The following is a 15305-nucleotide window of genomic DNA, read 5'->3' as shown; positions in this document are numbered from 1 at the left end:
TTCTTTGTTTTTCTATCGTAAGACCACGGCCCCCGCCCGCCCCCTCAAGCAAGTCTCTAACTTGTTGGTATAGTTCATATTTATGCCCAGAATTTATAGCCTTTGAGTGGGTAAATGTGTTTGCTTGTGTTTCCCAGGAGCTCATAAAGCCCTGTAGTAATGGGGCTTTGGGTGCAGATTTGTAGCCATTTAGTGCATAAAGTGTGACCAAGTGCTGTTAATTTAGTTGGTCACTCTGCGCACAACTTGGGAATTGCATAATAAAGGCGTGCTACACATGCCTTTAAAAGGTTGCCAAGTAGTTCAATGCGAGTTAAGTTTGCCTTGAAGTCACATTTATCAATTGACCCAGAACTTTTTAAATGGTTCAATTTATTTATGTGCTTGTTGTGAAAAAGTTTTTTAGAAGATAACAACTGAAGAGCCGGTGAAATTCTCCAGAAATTGGTCTGTCAATGCTTAAAGAACAAGTTAGTTATCTGTCGTATAATATTTCATTGACAAGCAGCTAATTAAAGTTCATCTTATCTATATATTAATGAAGCAAAAAGCCACGTTTTTTCTTTAATCATCAAAGAAAATCGACTTGATTAATTTTAATTTAGCGAATTGACAGCTAATCTAAATGACTGCAAAAGGCAAATTAATTATGTGTTTTGCTTTAACTCGAGATTTGTGGCGTTATCTGTCGATGACGTGTCATCAATTTTATTTCTAATACACATAAAAATTAAAAAAAAGAAGAGCAAAAAGGCAATAGATAGCTTAAAGATAGCTTTGATGCAATATGTGAGCTTTAAATAAACCACATATCGCAAAATATCGTAAATTATTGAGTAAATATAAGTTGGCTGACAGGGATTCTATAAACAATTAACTAATAAATTAAAGTAGAATAAATCAAGTCATTTTTATAAGTTACTTCAAAGAGACCATCTCAGATTTGTAGATTTTTAGAAATATTCAAAACAATCTTTTTATCCTTCAGTTTAAGTTGTTTGATCTTTATGTTCGCTAGCCGAATATTAAATACCCTTGTAGACACTTTCCTTTTGCAGATGTGTGAGAATAGTGGAGGTATAGTAAAACTTATAAATGCCAAGTAGGATTAACAAAAACAACCTACATTCAATCGATTGTTTCCATGGCAGCTAGTTCGGCTTATGGCTGTATCAACTCGGCTGTTGATGCTGATCTAGAATATATATACTTTATGGGTTCGCAGATGTCTCCTTTAATGCATAACACACTTCATGATAAAATTATATTATACTCTACAGAGGTATAAAAAAAAAGTCGAAGATCAGATCAATAACATCAGCAGGCAACGAGTTCGGCAGAGTATTGCCTGACCTAATCAAAGAAAGGCGCCTCCAAAGGTGACACCCCTGCGAGGCATTTAAATTCCTCAAGCCCCTTCATTGTAAATATTCTAGCATTGTAAGTAGCCCTCAATGCAAAGAGCATATAAGCTACAAAACATTTTAGCGCTCAGAGGGTATTGTTGGATTCGAGCGCATAATAAAACATACTCTCGACTGGAAATGTACAATCTAAATTTTTTTTGTTTTTCTACATTTAACATTATTATCCTGTGCATGTATCCTGTAATTGCCCATTCGTATATGCAACTACTTTCGTTTGCTGCCTGAAATATATTGGCACTACTTTGAGCCACTTACAGTGAAATCCGCTTAAAGTGACACAATTGCTGGGCACATCCCACTCAAGCATAACCTTACCCCAATCCCACTCGCATCCCCTCATCTGCCCGCCCCCGCTCAACGCCATCATCTTAATACACTGTTTGGTCCCAAAGAATCAAAATCAGAAGTAGAAGCAAAAGTCAAGCTACTTCATTTTCGCATAGCAGCCCGTAAAGCAAGCAGTAAACAAAGTTTACTGCCCCCACCTCCCCCCACCCACAACCCCTTCAACAGAAAAAAAGCTCCCACTCATTGACTTGCCGTTACAACAAAACTTTTGCCAGCAAGTTGCAAACTAGTTGAGCGCCAGCCTGGAATGGAATGGGATGGGATGGAATGGTACAGGCCGCAGCATAAATGTTATGGATGTTAAGCAGACCGAACGAGTGGGGGGACAGGGGTGTGTGCAGGGGGTGGCACGCGGGGGTCGTGTGAGTTTTGCGCAAAAGTTGCTAAGAAAATATGTCTACACTTGCCAACATCCGTTTCCGTTTTTAGACGCGTTACGTTTGCGTTGCGTGTAAGCAGAACGCGGCGCCCAGAGACCGCTACAAAGGCTAATTTACACACACGCACACACACCCATGCCTACGTATATATGTATTGGGTGCACAGGACACATTCATTGTGTCTCATTTAAGGGCCGCACATTGAATGCAAATGGCGCAAATTCAAATTACAAACCAACAATTTCCGCAAAATGTGTTTCGCACTTTTCCTTGCTGTTGTTGTTTTTTTCTCCTTCATTTTCCTTTGCTCGTGTACAGTTAATTGCCCTCTGTGTGTGGGCGTGTATGTGTGTCCTTTTTATCCTTGGCGCCATTTCAACATGGCCTAAGGGCTGTGTTTGCACTTTATTTAATTTTCTTTATTTTTGTAAAGTGATGCGGAATATAATTAAAGGCCAATTGATAAGCTTTTGGCTTAAATATTTTTGATAAGCAGCCCAACATTTCTGTAGTGGAATCTTCCGACTGTGCAATACTCTGTAATAAGTGACATCAGCAAAGCTCTAAAACTGTTATGCAAATACAGTTACCTTCAAACTGTGACTGGGATATATCCCTTTTTGTATTTTCTGCGCGTGTGTTGTGAATATGTTCGCTCGATTTTACAACACTTTCTGATCTAACTAGCCTTTAAAACCATTTTTTTTTTTCGTTTTACTTGGGAGGAAATGAGGAAACATTCGGATCTTATTTGGCCAAGAAATTGTTCATTTTTGCTCTTTTGGGATTGGGTATTGCTAATGGACAAAATATCTTTAAACTTTATCTCGTGCTTATGCATATGTTTATCAGGTTTGGGGTCCGAAAAGAAATTCAGACATTGCACAAAATCATTTTATTTTTCCGTATATTACCAAAAAACTCGAGACGTCCAGAAAAAACACTCGTAAATATTTAAATTATCTTGAGTTTTAACAGAATTAAATTAATTAAGACCATCAACAAATAATATCGACTCATCTATCATATCATATCGAAATATCTATCATATAATATCGATAAATCATATTCTATGAAATAATTGCAAATAATCATATCAACATATCTATTAAATCAAATCTATTTATCATATCATTTCGATATTCATATCATAAGCATATCTAAATAACACCTAACAACACCCGATGCAAATATAATGTTTGTACTCAGCAAATTCGCTTGAAAACTCAAATTTAATTGAATCCCACTTTGACTAACCAAACATTGTGTTGCCAAGTTGTACACAAAGACTTTAATCATTGGAATTGTCAAATGTTCGCTTTGTTGTTTACCTAACTCTCGAATATCTCAATTGTTCACCTGATCCAATTTTTGTCTCGTACGAAATGACAAGGGCATATTTCATTATCAAATAAACTCTGCCTAATCAATAACAGCAAACGTTTAGCCTTTTTACCAACCCTCCAAACGAACCCTACTAAAACCAATAAGGCGCAAGTGTATGAAAAAATTTACATTAATTTCAATATGCCACCTAAAAAGCAAATAAGGGAGAAAAGAGCGAGAGATAAAGAAAAAGACCAAAAAGGAAAATACCAAAAAAAAAAAAAAAGTAAAACGAAGCAGAGGAAAATTTCTCATCTTCATTTCCATAGTGAAAAGACGACCTCAAAAAAAAATTTGCATGGGTCGACATTTTCAGATTGTGTCTGGTCCGGTCTGAGGCCGTACTTGATGTTTGTTGTTGTCTTTGTTGTATTTGTTGTTGCTCTTGCTGTCGTCGTCGTTGTTGTTGTTGTGTCTGTTATACAATATTACAGAGTAGGCGCTGTGAACAATGGATGTGCTACATGGAAGGTAATGCACATCCAAATCGGGCCAATCTGTGCAGAAAGGGAACGAGGACGGCGACGGCAGGCATTGGTAGCATATCAGAGGGTTTTGGGGGGCGGGAGGCGGGTGCGCGTCTGGCGCGTTGACTTGCTGCTGTGCCAATTTGGCTAGGTTTGCCGCCGAAGCTGTGCTATACCCTGTTTTCCTTTGAAAATGGCTTTTAATTAAGGGTATTATTATTCTTCGCAAAAGTGTGGAACAGGCTGGAGGCTCTAGAGACCACATTAGGTATATATGTACATATATATATAAATATCGATTGCAACATGCCCGTGTCTGTTTACCTCGTCTACAAGATCTCAGAGACTACAAGAGCTGTCTGTCTTTAAGAAACGCTCCATTTATTATTATTCTTTATAAAATTTTTTTTAATTATCGATAGCTCAGTCCGTTTCCTCGAAATCGATAAGTATCGATATTAGGCTGTCTTTAAGGTTTGCTCCTTTTATTATTATTATTTATAGATAAAGTTTATTTGAAACTATCGATAGCTCAGTCCGTTTCTACCAAATCGTTAGGCATCGATTTTATTATTATTCTTAATTGGAAAAAAAAGTATTTGAAATTATCGATAGCTCAGTCCATTTCCACGAAATTGATAAGTATCGGTTTTTTGATTAGGTTTTCGTAGAGCTTATAAGAGTTATAAATGGTATATAAACCTTTATGTAAGCTCTTTATGAATGCTCATCGCAGCTGCGTGTACAGGGTATCTCCCAGTCAGTCACTTTCACTTGTTTACGCCATAGTTGAAGGGCAACAGCAGCAGCCGTCGCATACCAAATTTGTGTACTTCGTGTTGTTTTTGATATTTTTTTGCTTTTTGTTTTTATTTTTGAGCAGTTGTTATGGAAAATAAATTGGCTAGGCTTATTTGATGCACAGGTTTGTGTCTGATGTGGTCGAAAACAACAAGGAAGTGGTCGAAAAGGAATGAAAAGTATTTGGACTTAAGCCGTAATGGAAAAACTGGACTTAAATAGGGCCGGGCCTGCATCAAGCAGGTTACAACAGTATGTTTATAATTTATATTTTTAAAAATGCGGCTTTCATTTAAGACCACTTTTGGTATTAAAACATTTTCAAATGCTGCGTGAGCACTCGTTGGTTAACGAGGTTCAAATAACTGCAAAGATATATGCTTTTAGCTGTGCAGAAAATAACCGAGATTCTCTTGACTTTTCGCTTTTCAGAAACGAACCGACTTTCTCTTGACTTTTCGCTGCGTTGCGCTTGGCCTAATCCTGTTTCCCTTCTGGCTTAATCAACGCACTAAATTAACTGTCGCTAATCCGAGTTTATTGCTTAACTTCCGCTGACTTTATAATTTGAGTCTCAAATAAAAAACGCGTCACAAATTCAACAATCTTGACCAGTTCAGATTTGCTGACATTTTTTCGGGGTTTTTCATTAATCCCGCACAGATTATATTTTTGGGTTTTCTTTTGCACTTTTCCCGCAATTTTATTAAGTTTTTCTTCCCGTTTTCCTTTTTGCTTTCAAGTAAATTATTTTGTGCAACGTTTCTCAATTTCTTGCCAAGCTTTTAAAGTGTTTGATAACGCGTGAAATGTCTCTTGATATTATAGTCCTTCGGTCCTTCCTCTGTCCCGTTTAAAAAGTTGAAGTCCTCTTTGCTTGTCTTCTCGTTTGTTTATGCCGATTAAGAAGCTAACATTGATATAAATGCACAAATTGTCAAAAAGTTTGAATTGTGAATGGAACTTATTGATATTTAAAGGTATTCAATTAAACAATAGCTCCACAAATCGATATTGCGCACAGACACAGAAAATTGAGGCCATGAAGATGACAGTTCAATGAGTTGTCTTAATTGAAGTGGCATCAAAAACTGTGAAGGAAACTATTTTTAATTATTTTCTCTATTATCTATGGATATTGATATGAGTTTTACAAATTGTTCATTGAGTATGCTTTGCAATCACTTACTTATTTTTTGATTCCTATTTTCAGATTTTGAAGTTTAAAATATAACTGATTCGCTTTATGAAATCAAATTTCACCGAAAGATATTTCAAAATGTTCATTAAGCTTGTTTTGTATTAGAAATAAATAAATGTTTTAATTTTTTTTATTCATGACTTGTAGTTTACGTAGTAAAGCAAAGTGTTAAAGTTTAAAATATCCCTGCTTAACGATGCGACTCGTTATATTTTATCTAAGGCTTCGCGTTGTGGAACTAAATCTGAAAGTTCACTAAAATTATCATTGAGCATGTTTTGTATTATAAATAAATTAACATTTTAATCATTTATATTCCTTAGTCCTAAGTCGAAAGCAAAGTAGTTTTGAATTTTGAAGTTTAAAATATTACTGGTTCGCGCAACGATTCGAACCTTTATATATTCTAAAGCTGCGCGTTTTAGAACTAGTTCTCTTAGTACATTTAAAGCTTTTTCAAAAGGTTCATGGGGCATATTTTGTATCTTATTTGTAGATGCGTAGTGAAGCAAAGTATTTAAAGTTTATTTAAATATCTCTGTTTCGCTTTACGATTCAAAACAATATATTTTATCTTATGGTACATTGTATCTTCAGAACTAGTTCTCAAAGTTTATTCAAAGCTATTTTGAACAAACGCTACTTTTGGGTAATTACTTCGATTCAAATTGGCTTAAAGCATAAGTTTTGTTCATCGAAAAGATATACCACTCTCGCATGGAAAGATTACAGATATCCATGTATATATCCTTGTTGTAGCTTAAGCCAAGACACACACATATACATTTGAATGTGCACACATACATACATACATATATGTATGTATATATAGCCAACGGCTTTCAACTTTGCAAGTCGTGCACTCGGCATTTTCCTTGCTTCCATTTTCATTTGTTTTACTCATTTTTATTTGGCTTTTAACAAAAGACATCTTGTGGCCGTTGCCTGTCTCAAATTTCCTTTTTCATTTATGTTACGCATATTTCTGATAGCTAGAAATTATCTTGTTACCTGGATTGGAATTCAGCTTTGAGTGTGACACACAGTTAAATCAGTGCAGATTTATTTTAAGCTATTTCATTATATAGAATTTCAGGCTTGAAATTGCTTGTGTATTTTATACCCTGAACAGAAAGTGAAAACGGGTATATATGTTTTGTTAATGCGTTCGTTTATATGAAGAGACTTGCTGTCCTTCCCTTCACGCCACGCCCACTGCCTCTCCCACAAAGAGCATTAGATATATTTACTTCATTTACTTCCATAGTTTGAAAGTTACGCACAGTTTAAGAGTCAACAATTAAACAAGCAGACAATACAACTGTGTTCAGATGTTATTTCAGCTGTGAACAGAGTAGAGTATTGGGCAGTCGGTTGCTGCCGACAGCAGCCTTTTTTACTAGCTTCGCATTTGACATGCAATAAATAAAAGTCTGCATGTTTGATGCGACATAATAAAAAGTTTTTACATAAATACTCTTAACAGTATTATTTACCAAATTGAGTTTTCCCGTTTATGTTATGTTAGCTAACTTCCCCACCCGCTGCCCCCCACCCCGCCCGCTTCTTCACTCTGCACAGCTGTTTACATTGAAAAGTTGATCCATTGTCACATTTACTTGGTTTTTTTTTGTTGTTTTCTGCCCGTTCTGCTTCATCGCAGCGGCAAAATGCAAACGTACCAAACATTTTCTTAGTTCTTCGTTTGCTATATATATATATATATTACATATATACATATACACATATATATATATAAATATATATATATATTTTTTTTTGTTGCCTTTTTTGGTTTGTTTAATTGACTCGAAAACCAGTTTTATTTGTTTGCAAGCAAAAAGCAGCAACAAGCATTAAAAGCAAATATAAATTGTATGCGGCTCTGCTGCAGCGCTGCTGCTGCGCTGACGCTTGTGCCGTTCCGCTGTTTTTTTTTTGTTCGCCTTTTTCTTCCACACATACCGTCAAAGAGCGAGAGAAGCAGTTGGAACGCTTGTGCTGGTTTTTTGCTTATTTTTTTTTTGCTTATCATAAAGCGATTATTTTTGGGCTTGCAAAATAAAAGCATAAAAGTATAGAACTTTTACGCTATGGCATGTGAGAGTCTCCTCTCTGTCTCGCGCTGCTTGTGCATGAGTGTGCGTGTGAGTGTGTGTGTGTGTGTGTGTAAGTGCGTTGTGCTCAAGCTAGCGGAGCTTTAAACTCGTTATTGCCCGCTGCCGCTGTCGCAGCTGACGCCGACACCGACGCTGGCAACGCCGTAACTAAGCAGCTTCTTGTTGCTGTCTCGCTTGCTCTAGTCGTGTTTTCGGTTTAGTTCGGTCCATTGCGTTGATGCTTTTTTTTTGTTTTTTTTTGTGTTTTTGGTTTCTCTTTTTCAGTCTGCATTTAGTTTGCCTTATTTTGCTTTACGTTTTAATGTTGCTTTTAATTAGAAATTAGTTCTACTTCATTAAAATTGCTTGTGCTCGACGATGTGCAAATTGCCGTTGCTTGGCCATTTGTTGTGATTAATTAAAGGCAGCAAAAAACAAACATAAACAAAAACAAAAAACAAACCAAATTTCATTTGGTCTGCGCCTTTCATCTTAAAAAATTAGGTTCTGCTTTTTTTTAATACGTTTTTATGGCTGCACACACGTGCGTTAAATGCGTTTAGCATGCCTAATTTATGCAAATTTAATTGCCAGCAGACATTTTAACGATGTTGCAACATGCGCTCGACGCTGTTATTGTGACCAATGAGGGAGCAGGGGGCGGAAGGTCGATTATCCTCCCTGCAACATTGTCAAAAATTATAACCACAGCCTGATTTAATTATGCTAAAAAAAATTAAATATATTATGAACATTTTTTTGTACGTTCACAATTATGTATTACATAAATAATTAGGATTGGGACAAAAATAATTACATACTCATGCATACACTGCGCAAAATATCAGCTTAACTTAGAAATTAAACAGTTTGTTGTTTATCTAAACTATTTGGAAATAAGTGCGAAATTTTTTCTGGGTCGAGCTGAAAATAATGGAGGACGGTCGCAAGAATTTATAGAAATTAAAATTCACATTTTAAATTTCAAAATTTATATTTTAGAATCAAGTTTTCATTTGCCAGCGATCATTGTAATCACAGCTGAACACATACATACATACATATACACATATACACACACAGTTAAGTCATCTGCAATTTGGCAACGTTGCAATTTACCGCAAAGAATTAACGGTTAGTCCAAACATGTCAGCAATTAGAAAGTGCACAGTGATGCATGAAAATAAAGCACGATTAATGTATATCACGTATTTTTTAAAGTATGCCATTAATTTTTCAACTCATTTTTCACGAAACACATTTATTCTTTGTAACTGTTTATTTTTAACGAGCTTCTTAACTATCACAGAAGCTTGCACCAAAAAAACTGATAACTTCATTATTCAACTTTTTGAGGGGCCTGTCGTGTGACACACACACACGCCCACCTACACACATACACACACGTTCACACTTTGGCTTACTTCGGTGCTGGTTTAATTATAAACGTTTAAGTTTTAATCAATCATTTAAGAGCGAACCGGAATTCTACTCATTTCATTTAAAAATACTTTTATTTTCTCATTTTTGTTTTCTTTCTGTTGTGTAGGCCTTATTTATTGATAAATATTCTTGCTCTTATTTATAGGATTTCCTTTTGTTGTTGTTGTTGTTGCTGTTGCTGCTGCTCGTTAGCCCGTTCGTTTCATTTCCATACGTTTTATTTTCACGCACAGTGTCACAAAAGCGCACAACATGCCTTGCACATGGCGCAATACAATATTTCTAGCTTGTTCAGCAGCACTCAGCACACAGTGCGTGCAAATGTCGTGGCGAACGTCGACGTCAACGTCGCCGTTGCAAAGCGACGAAGAAGCAAGCAGCGCATACACCGAATATCTTCAATTGTTGTTGCTGTGCGCTATTTAAACACAGATTGTCGTTGTTGTTGTTTTTGGTTGGCTTTTTGACACTTGCACTGAATATATACATACATATATGTATATGCATACATATGCATACACAGACAGACTAAAACAGTTATACTTACAAGCATGTATCTATGTATTTATGTAAAAAACAATATAATGCTGGCTGCCAATTTTCGCTGCCTGCCCTTTTGTTTATTTACTTTTATTAGCCTTGCCCTGGCCGGCTGTTTAGTCACTTTGTTACGCACGACAAATGCTCGGCTTAATTTATGCTTGTTTTGCCGTCGGTCTTTTTACAGCTGCTCTAGCGTTCGTGATTGCCGCACACAGATAAATAATTATTGCGAACAAACTGTCGTTCGACTTACACGAACCGTTCACGTTCACGTTTTAGCAGAAACTGAAATGTTTCATTGCCAAGGCGTTGCGTTGTAGCCGTTTGTACACTGTAGCGGAACGCATGAACACGACGAAACGACTGCCTGACCGACCAACTGACTGACGACGGAGCATGTGCGACGTGACGACGGTGAGACATTTCGGCGAGACCAACGCTCCGAGTGTGGTGAACAATCAGGAGGCGCATGAGTGCGGGTGAGCGAGACTGTGTCTGTGTGTGTACGCGAGTGTGTGCGTGAATATGTATGTGTATTGCGCCATCGCCAGTTGGTGTGCATGTGTGTGTGCCACCACTTGTCTGTGTACATGTAGTTGTGCATATTTCGTTTGTTTACAGTTTTGCGTTGTTTTCTGTTGCTGTCGTTGTGTTGTTGTTGTCGTTGTGTTTTTTTCACTTGGTTTATGTTGTTTCATTCCATTTGATTGTTTTAAATTGAGATTTGTGTGCCAAAAGCGTCGCAGCGGTGGTTTGTCTATGTTGTTCTTGTTTTTGTTGTTGGTGTTGCTGTTGGATCCCAGGACACCGCATATGACTTTTGTGGCAGTTGTTGTTGTTTTTATATTGTTGCATTTACTGCATATGAACATTTTTTATAAATTGTAAGCCACAAGAAAACAATCAAAACAACAATTTCTGCATGCATAATTTTTACTGGACTACGTGTTGCTTATAATTTTCGGTTATTTCTATCTCTTGTTGTTTCCGTGTGACAGCTAATTGGATTATTTGCGCAAGGGGCGGGAGGGGGGTGGCGCGGTAATAGAGCAAAGTTTTTTGATTAGGTTTCAAGTTCCCCCAGCGCGCACACTGTACGTACATGTATACGTACACATACATATGTATGTATATATGTGTGTGCATTTAACCCATGGCAATCGCACATTTCACATGGGCGCTCATAAACAACGTATTAAGTTAATTAAGCTTCATCTAATTCAGTTACACATCTCACAAAGCGTAAAGTTATTACCGTTATTTGCCATGTGCTGCCATCAGAAATTCATTGCTGAAGTGTGGCAACGTTGCAAATTGCCCAAATTTGATTAAAAGTGAATGCGTGGATATCAATTGAAAGTTGATAATTTTGCAGTTTTTTTTACTAATTAATTAATATTCAAATAAAAGATTTGTATTTAAAAAAACTTAAATATATACATACAAGGAATAAACATTATAACATGCACTATTTATTAAACTCTTTTAGTTTTCATTGTAAAAAAACAGGATTTTTAACATTGTCTGTTGACTGTTGACCTCTACAAAGCAGAAACGTCAACAAAACCAATAAAAACTGGCAACGTTGCTTTTGTTTAAACGACTTTTACAAAAAAAAGAAATTTAAAAGAAAAACCAATCGTAACACAATTTAAAAAAAAAATTGAAATTGGGCAACTCTTTAAAATCAATAAAGTTATTTAAATAACTGCTACAACTTGACTTACCGTTATCAATCATTGTTTGAATAACCCACCAAAGGCCCACTTGTAACTGAAAATATGGAAGCTGTAAAGCTGTAAAAAATAAACAAAAATCTATTTATATTATTTTCCTACAAAACTGATGACGTCACAAACAAATTACAGCTACAACGTCCTTGGCAATGATGCGCTTCACTTCATTACATATACAAATATATATGTATATATATATATATAGGTGTGTGTATGTTCAGGTGCATGTATGTACATACATATATACATATACACAAGATAAGCTCTATTACCAGGCAGCACAGTGTATTCGTTACTATGTAACTTCCAACCGCAAATTGTGACACAAAATGCAACATTAATAAACGATAAATGTAATAGGCACACACACATACATAGACACACACACACGCACACACTGACGTACAATGCATGACGATAATAATAATAATAATATTTCTTTAATCAAACTACACAATTGATTGCATTATTGACAAGCCAAACGAACGATAAGCGAGGGCAGAAATATCAGTAGCGCACAGTGGTGCGATTCAATTGCAAAATGAAATCTAATGAGTTTTGCAATTGACTTAAAAAATAAATTAAAATTTTAGGCAAAACTGTTTTTAAAGTAAGAGCATATATTGTAAGATTATATAGATAGTATAGATAAAGTATGGATATATATATGGCTTTATATATTAATGTTGTATGGTTTAAACTAGATTTTTTTTGTAAAAAAAATACCTTGATATTATAACTATAAGTCAATACAAAACAAACAAAAAAATAAAGCAAAAAAAAAATTTTGTAATTGTCTTGACAATAAAATTAAAAATCATGGCTAAGCTGTTTTCAAAGTAAGAGTATATAGCTGGCTTTATGTGCTTTCAATTATTTTTATTTTTTATATTAAGATATCATATCATGTAAAAATAACTTGGTTTAATATATGTACATACATATATCAATAAAATTATAAACAAGAAACAATTAATTTTTTAAGGTGAACTGATCTAAATTTCAAGAAAATTATGATGAATGATGAAAAGAATTAACTATATATTTAGTTCAATTAATTTTATATGCCAATTTCATGTTACTTTTTAAAATTTTTAATGCAAAATTCCTCGATACTCTTATATTTTGAACTCCAATTTATACACATATGTATGTATTTAAACAAAATAAGCTTTTGAATGGCAACTGTTTTAATTAGGATAAATAATTTGCTCATGCAACTAGAACCAGTGTGCGCATACTTCTCAGCGCATCAAATTCGTTGTAGCAACAGCAACAAAGTAATACTAAATAAAATAAACAGAAAATAAAAACAGGAACCCAAGCTCACAGCAAGTTTTTATGTATTTATACAGTTAACTTAACTTTTTGTTTGTGCGTGTATGTATTTATGCGCATATGCATGTATGTATGTGTGACTGTATGTTTTTATTTACCGAAGGCAGATAAGTCTCCCCCGCAGCGTAACACATTAAAGACAACCTATATTTAGCTAATGCTCTCCTCCTCGATTCTCATGAATTCAAGTGAGTGTTGCACACTTTTTGCATGCTTTGATTACAACTGTGATATTAGCAACTGGGTATAGCAGTAAGTTATGTATATGTTTGTAAATATGTATGCATATATGTATGTACATATGTTTGTATATATGTATGCATGAGGATTTATATATACATGCCTTCAAATATACATATTTGTATGTACATATATACTTGTATTATGTTATCAAAAAGTGAAAAAAAAAAGAAAGGAAATATTGCAAGCAAAACCATAAATAGCTAAATAATGTGATAAGCGCACATTGAACGGCGCTCAGTTAGTTGCCATTGCCACATGGAGAGTCTGGCTGAGGTGCAGCAGCAGCCAAAGCCAACGCTGTAGCGGCAGCAGCAACCGCTGCAACAACAAGAAACGACAAGTGCAGTAGAGAAGGACGACGAACGCACCGTGCGATGCAAACGAATTCGATGCGAGGAGCGGCGACAAAACGCTTTGACTCTCCCATCTCCCATCTCCCATTCTACAGCGTTCTCGCTCTTTCTTTTGGTTCAGGCGAACGAACGACGGCAACGTCGACGTCGACGGCGTCGGCAGCCAGCATAACACAATTTATCGTTGTCAAAGTTATCGCACACTCACTCGACGATGTCGTCGTTCACGTTGAGGCAGTCGAATTGCCGGGGGCAGCGACGCGGTTGGGTCACAGCCTCGCACAGTGGATACGAAACAATGGAATACGATTGTTAATTCATTGAACACTTTTGTTTTGTAAAGTCTAAAAGAAATTAAATTCACGTAGTTCTAGAAAAACTCAGATTTCAGTCATCTGCACGTATTAAAAGAGATAAAACGTTCTTTGGAAACAATACTTTTATTTTAAGAAGAAAAAAATTAACTCTTCTCAACTCTTCTCATTAACTCAGCAATTTTTTAAATCGAGAATATAGCTTAGTTTCAATTTTTTTAATTTACTTTATTGAGCTACATGTTTTTCTATTAAAAGAATATGAAGTATACTAGTTTTGGCAATGTTCATATTATAATTATTTTTTACAGTTTTTTGCAAGATCACACCCACTGTGCATTGCTGGACTCTAACTTTACAATCATCGTCGCCCGTTTTGCGGTTGCTTTTGCAGCTTATTTCTAGTTGCTGCACTGTGCTGTGTGTGTGTGCGTGTGTGTGTGTAAGTGCATGCGTCCGCGTCTTTGTGCTGTGTCTGTGTTTGCTTTTGGTTTTACTTTTTGTTTTCGTTTAAAATTGAAAATGCGTGTAACGTGTGTTAATCGACTCGCCCGAATCACGGACTGCCCCAACTAACCCCAAGCAACTGTAGGCGTTACTTTTATTTTTTGCGATCATTTCAGCTCATATTTCCCAAGCACCGCTTGCCCCTAGCCCCCCCTTTGAGTAGTTGGCGTCGCTAGTTGAAATTATCATGAGCATTGCTCGCTTGTTGTTGCGGCTGCTGCTGTTGTTGTTGTTGTCAATTTGTTGAGATAATAAAAACTAACAGCTTGTAGTTTTATTTGTTAACAAAGCAACGGCAGCAGGTTCGTTGACCAGCTGGAGAGACATGCAGTGTCACGAACTGTTACAAGCACATATGAAAAAGGCATGAAAAACTAAAAATTTGATTGATTTGGCCATTGTTTAAAAAATTAAATACCTTTTTTTTGTGTTTAGCGAAAATAGGAATTTCGTATATTTATCAGAATGTGCCTAATTTAAACATGTTTGTGTATGTGTGTGCAACTATTTATTGCAGTTGCTGTTGTCGCGTCAAGGTCATCATCCATCTGTCTCTTTTGGCGTATCTGCGAGCAAATTGAAAACAAAACGCAGAGCAAAAGCTCTTCACTAATGGGGCGCTGCGACGCCGGCAGCGACTGTGACTGTGACAGATGCACTAGCGTGGATTAAAAATGTTCAAAAGACACGACAAAAGACAAACGGCACAAACAAAAGCA

At 36.0% G+C, this 15305-nt stretch overlaps 1 protein-coding gene across 3 annotated transcripts in view; it reads right to left on the bottom strand.

Annotated features, from left to right (window-relative positions):
* Nucleotides 1-15305, bottom strand: part of bin3 (bicoid-interacting protein 3) — a 55274-nt gene that overhangs the window by 33630 nt on the left and 6339 nt on the right. For 2 of the 3 annotated variants that reach the window (XM_064680586.1, XM_064680587.1), the window contains exon 2: nt 11823-11883. The gene's annotated coding sequence lies outside the window, so the exon portion shown is untranslated. Of the gene's footprint in view, nt 1-10099; nt 10369-11822; nt 11884-15305 lie in introns of those variants that run through there. The other variant, XM_064680588.1, reaches the window with a different exon arrangement.

This window comes from Drosophila montana, unplaced genomic scaffold (genome assembly GCF_035044405.1).
Source record: "Drosophila montana isolate Dmon_TW-CO22-7 unplaced genomic scaffold, ASM3504440v1 contig_2127_1, whole genome shotgun sequence".
Taxonomy (NCBI): domain Eukaryota; kingdom Metazoa; phylum Arthropoda; class Insecta; order Diptera; family Drosophilidae; genus Drosophila; species Drosophila montana.
This window is presented reverse-complemented; position numbering and strand designations above follow the sequence as displayed.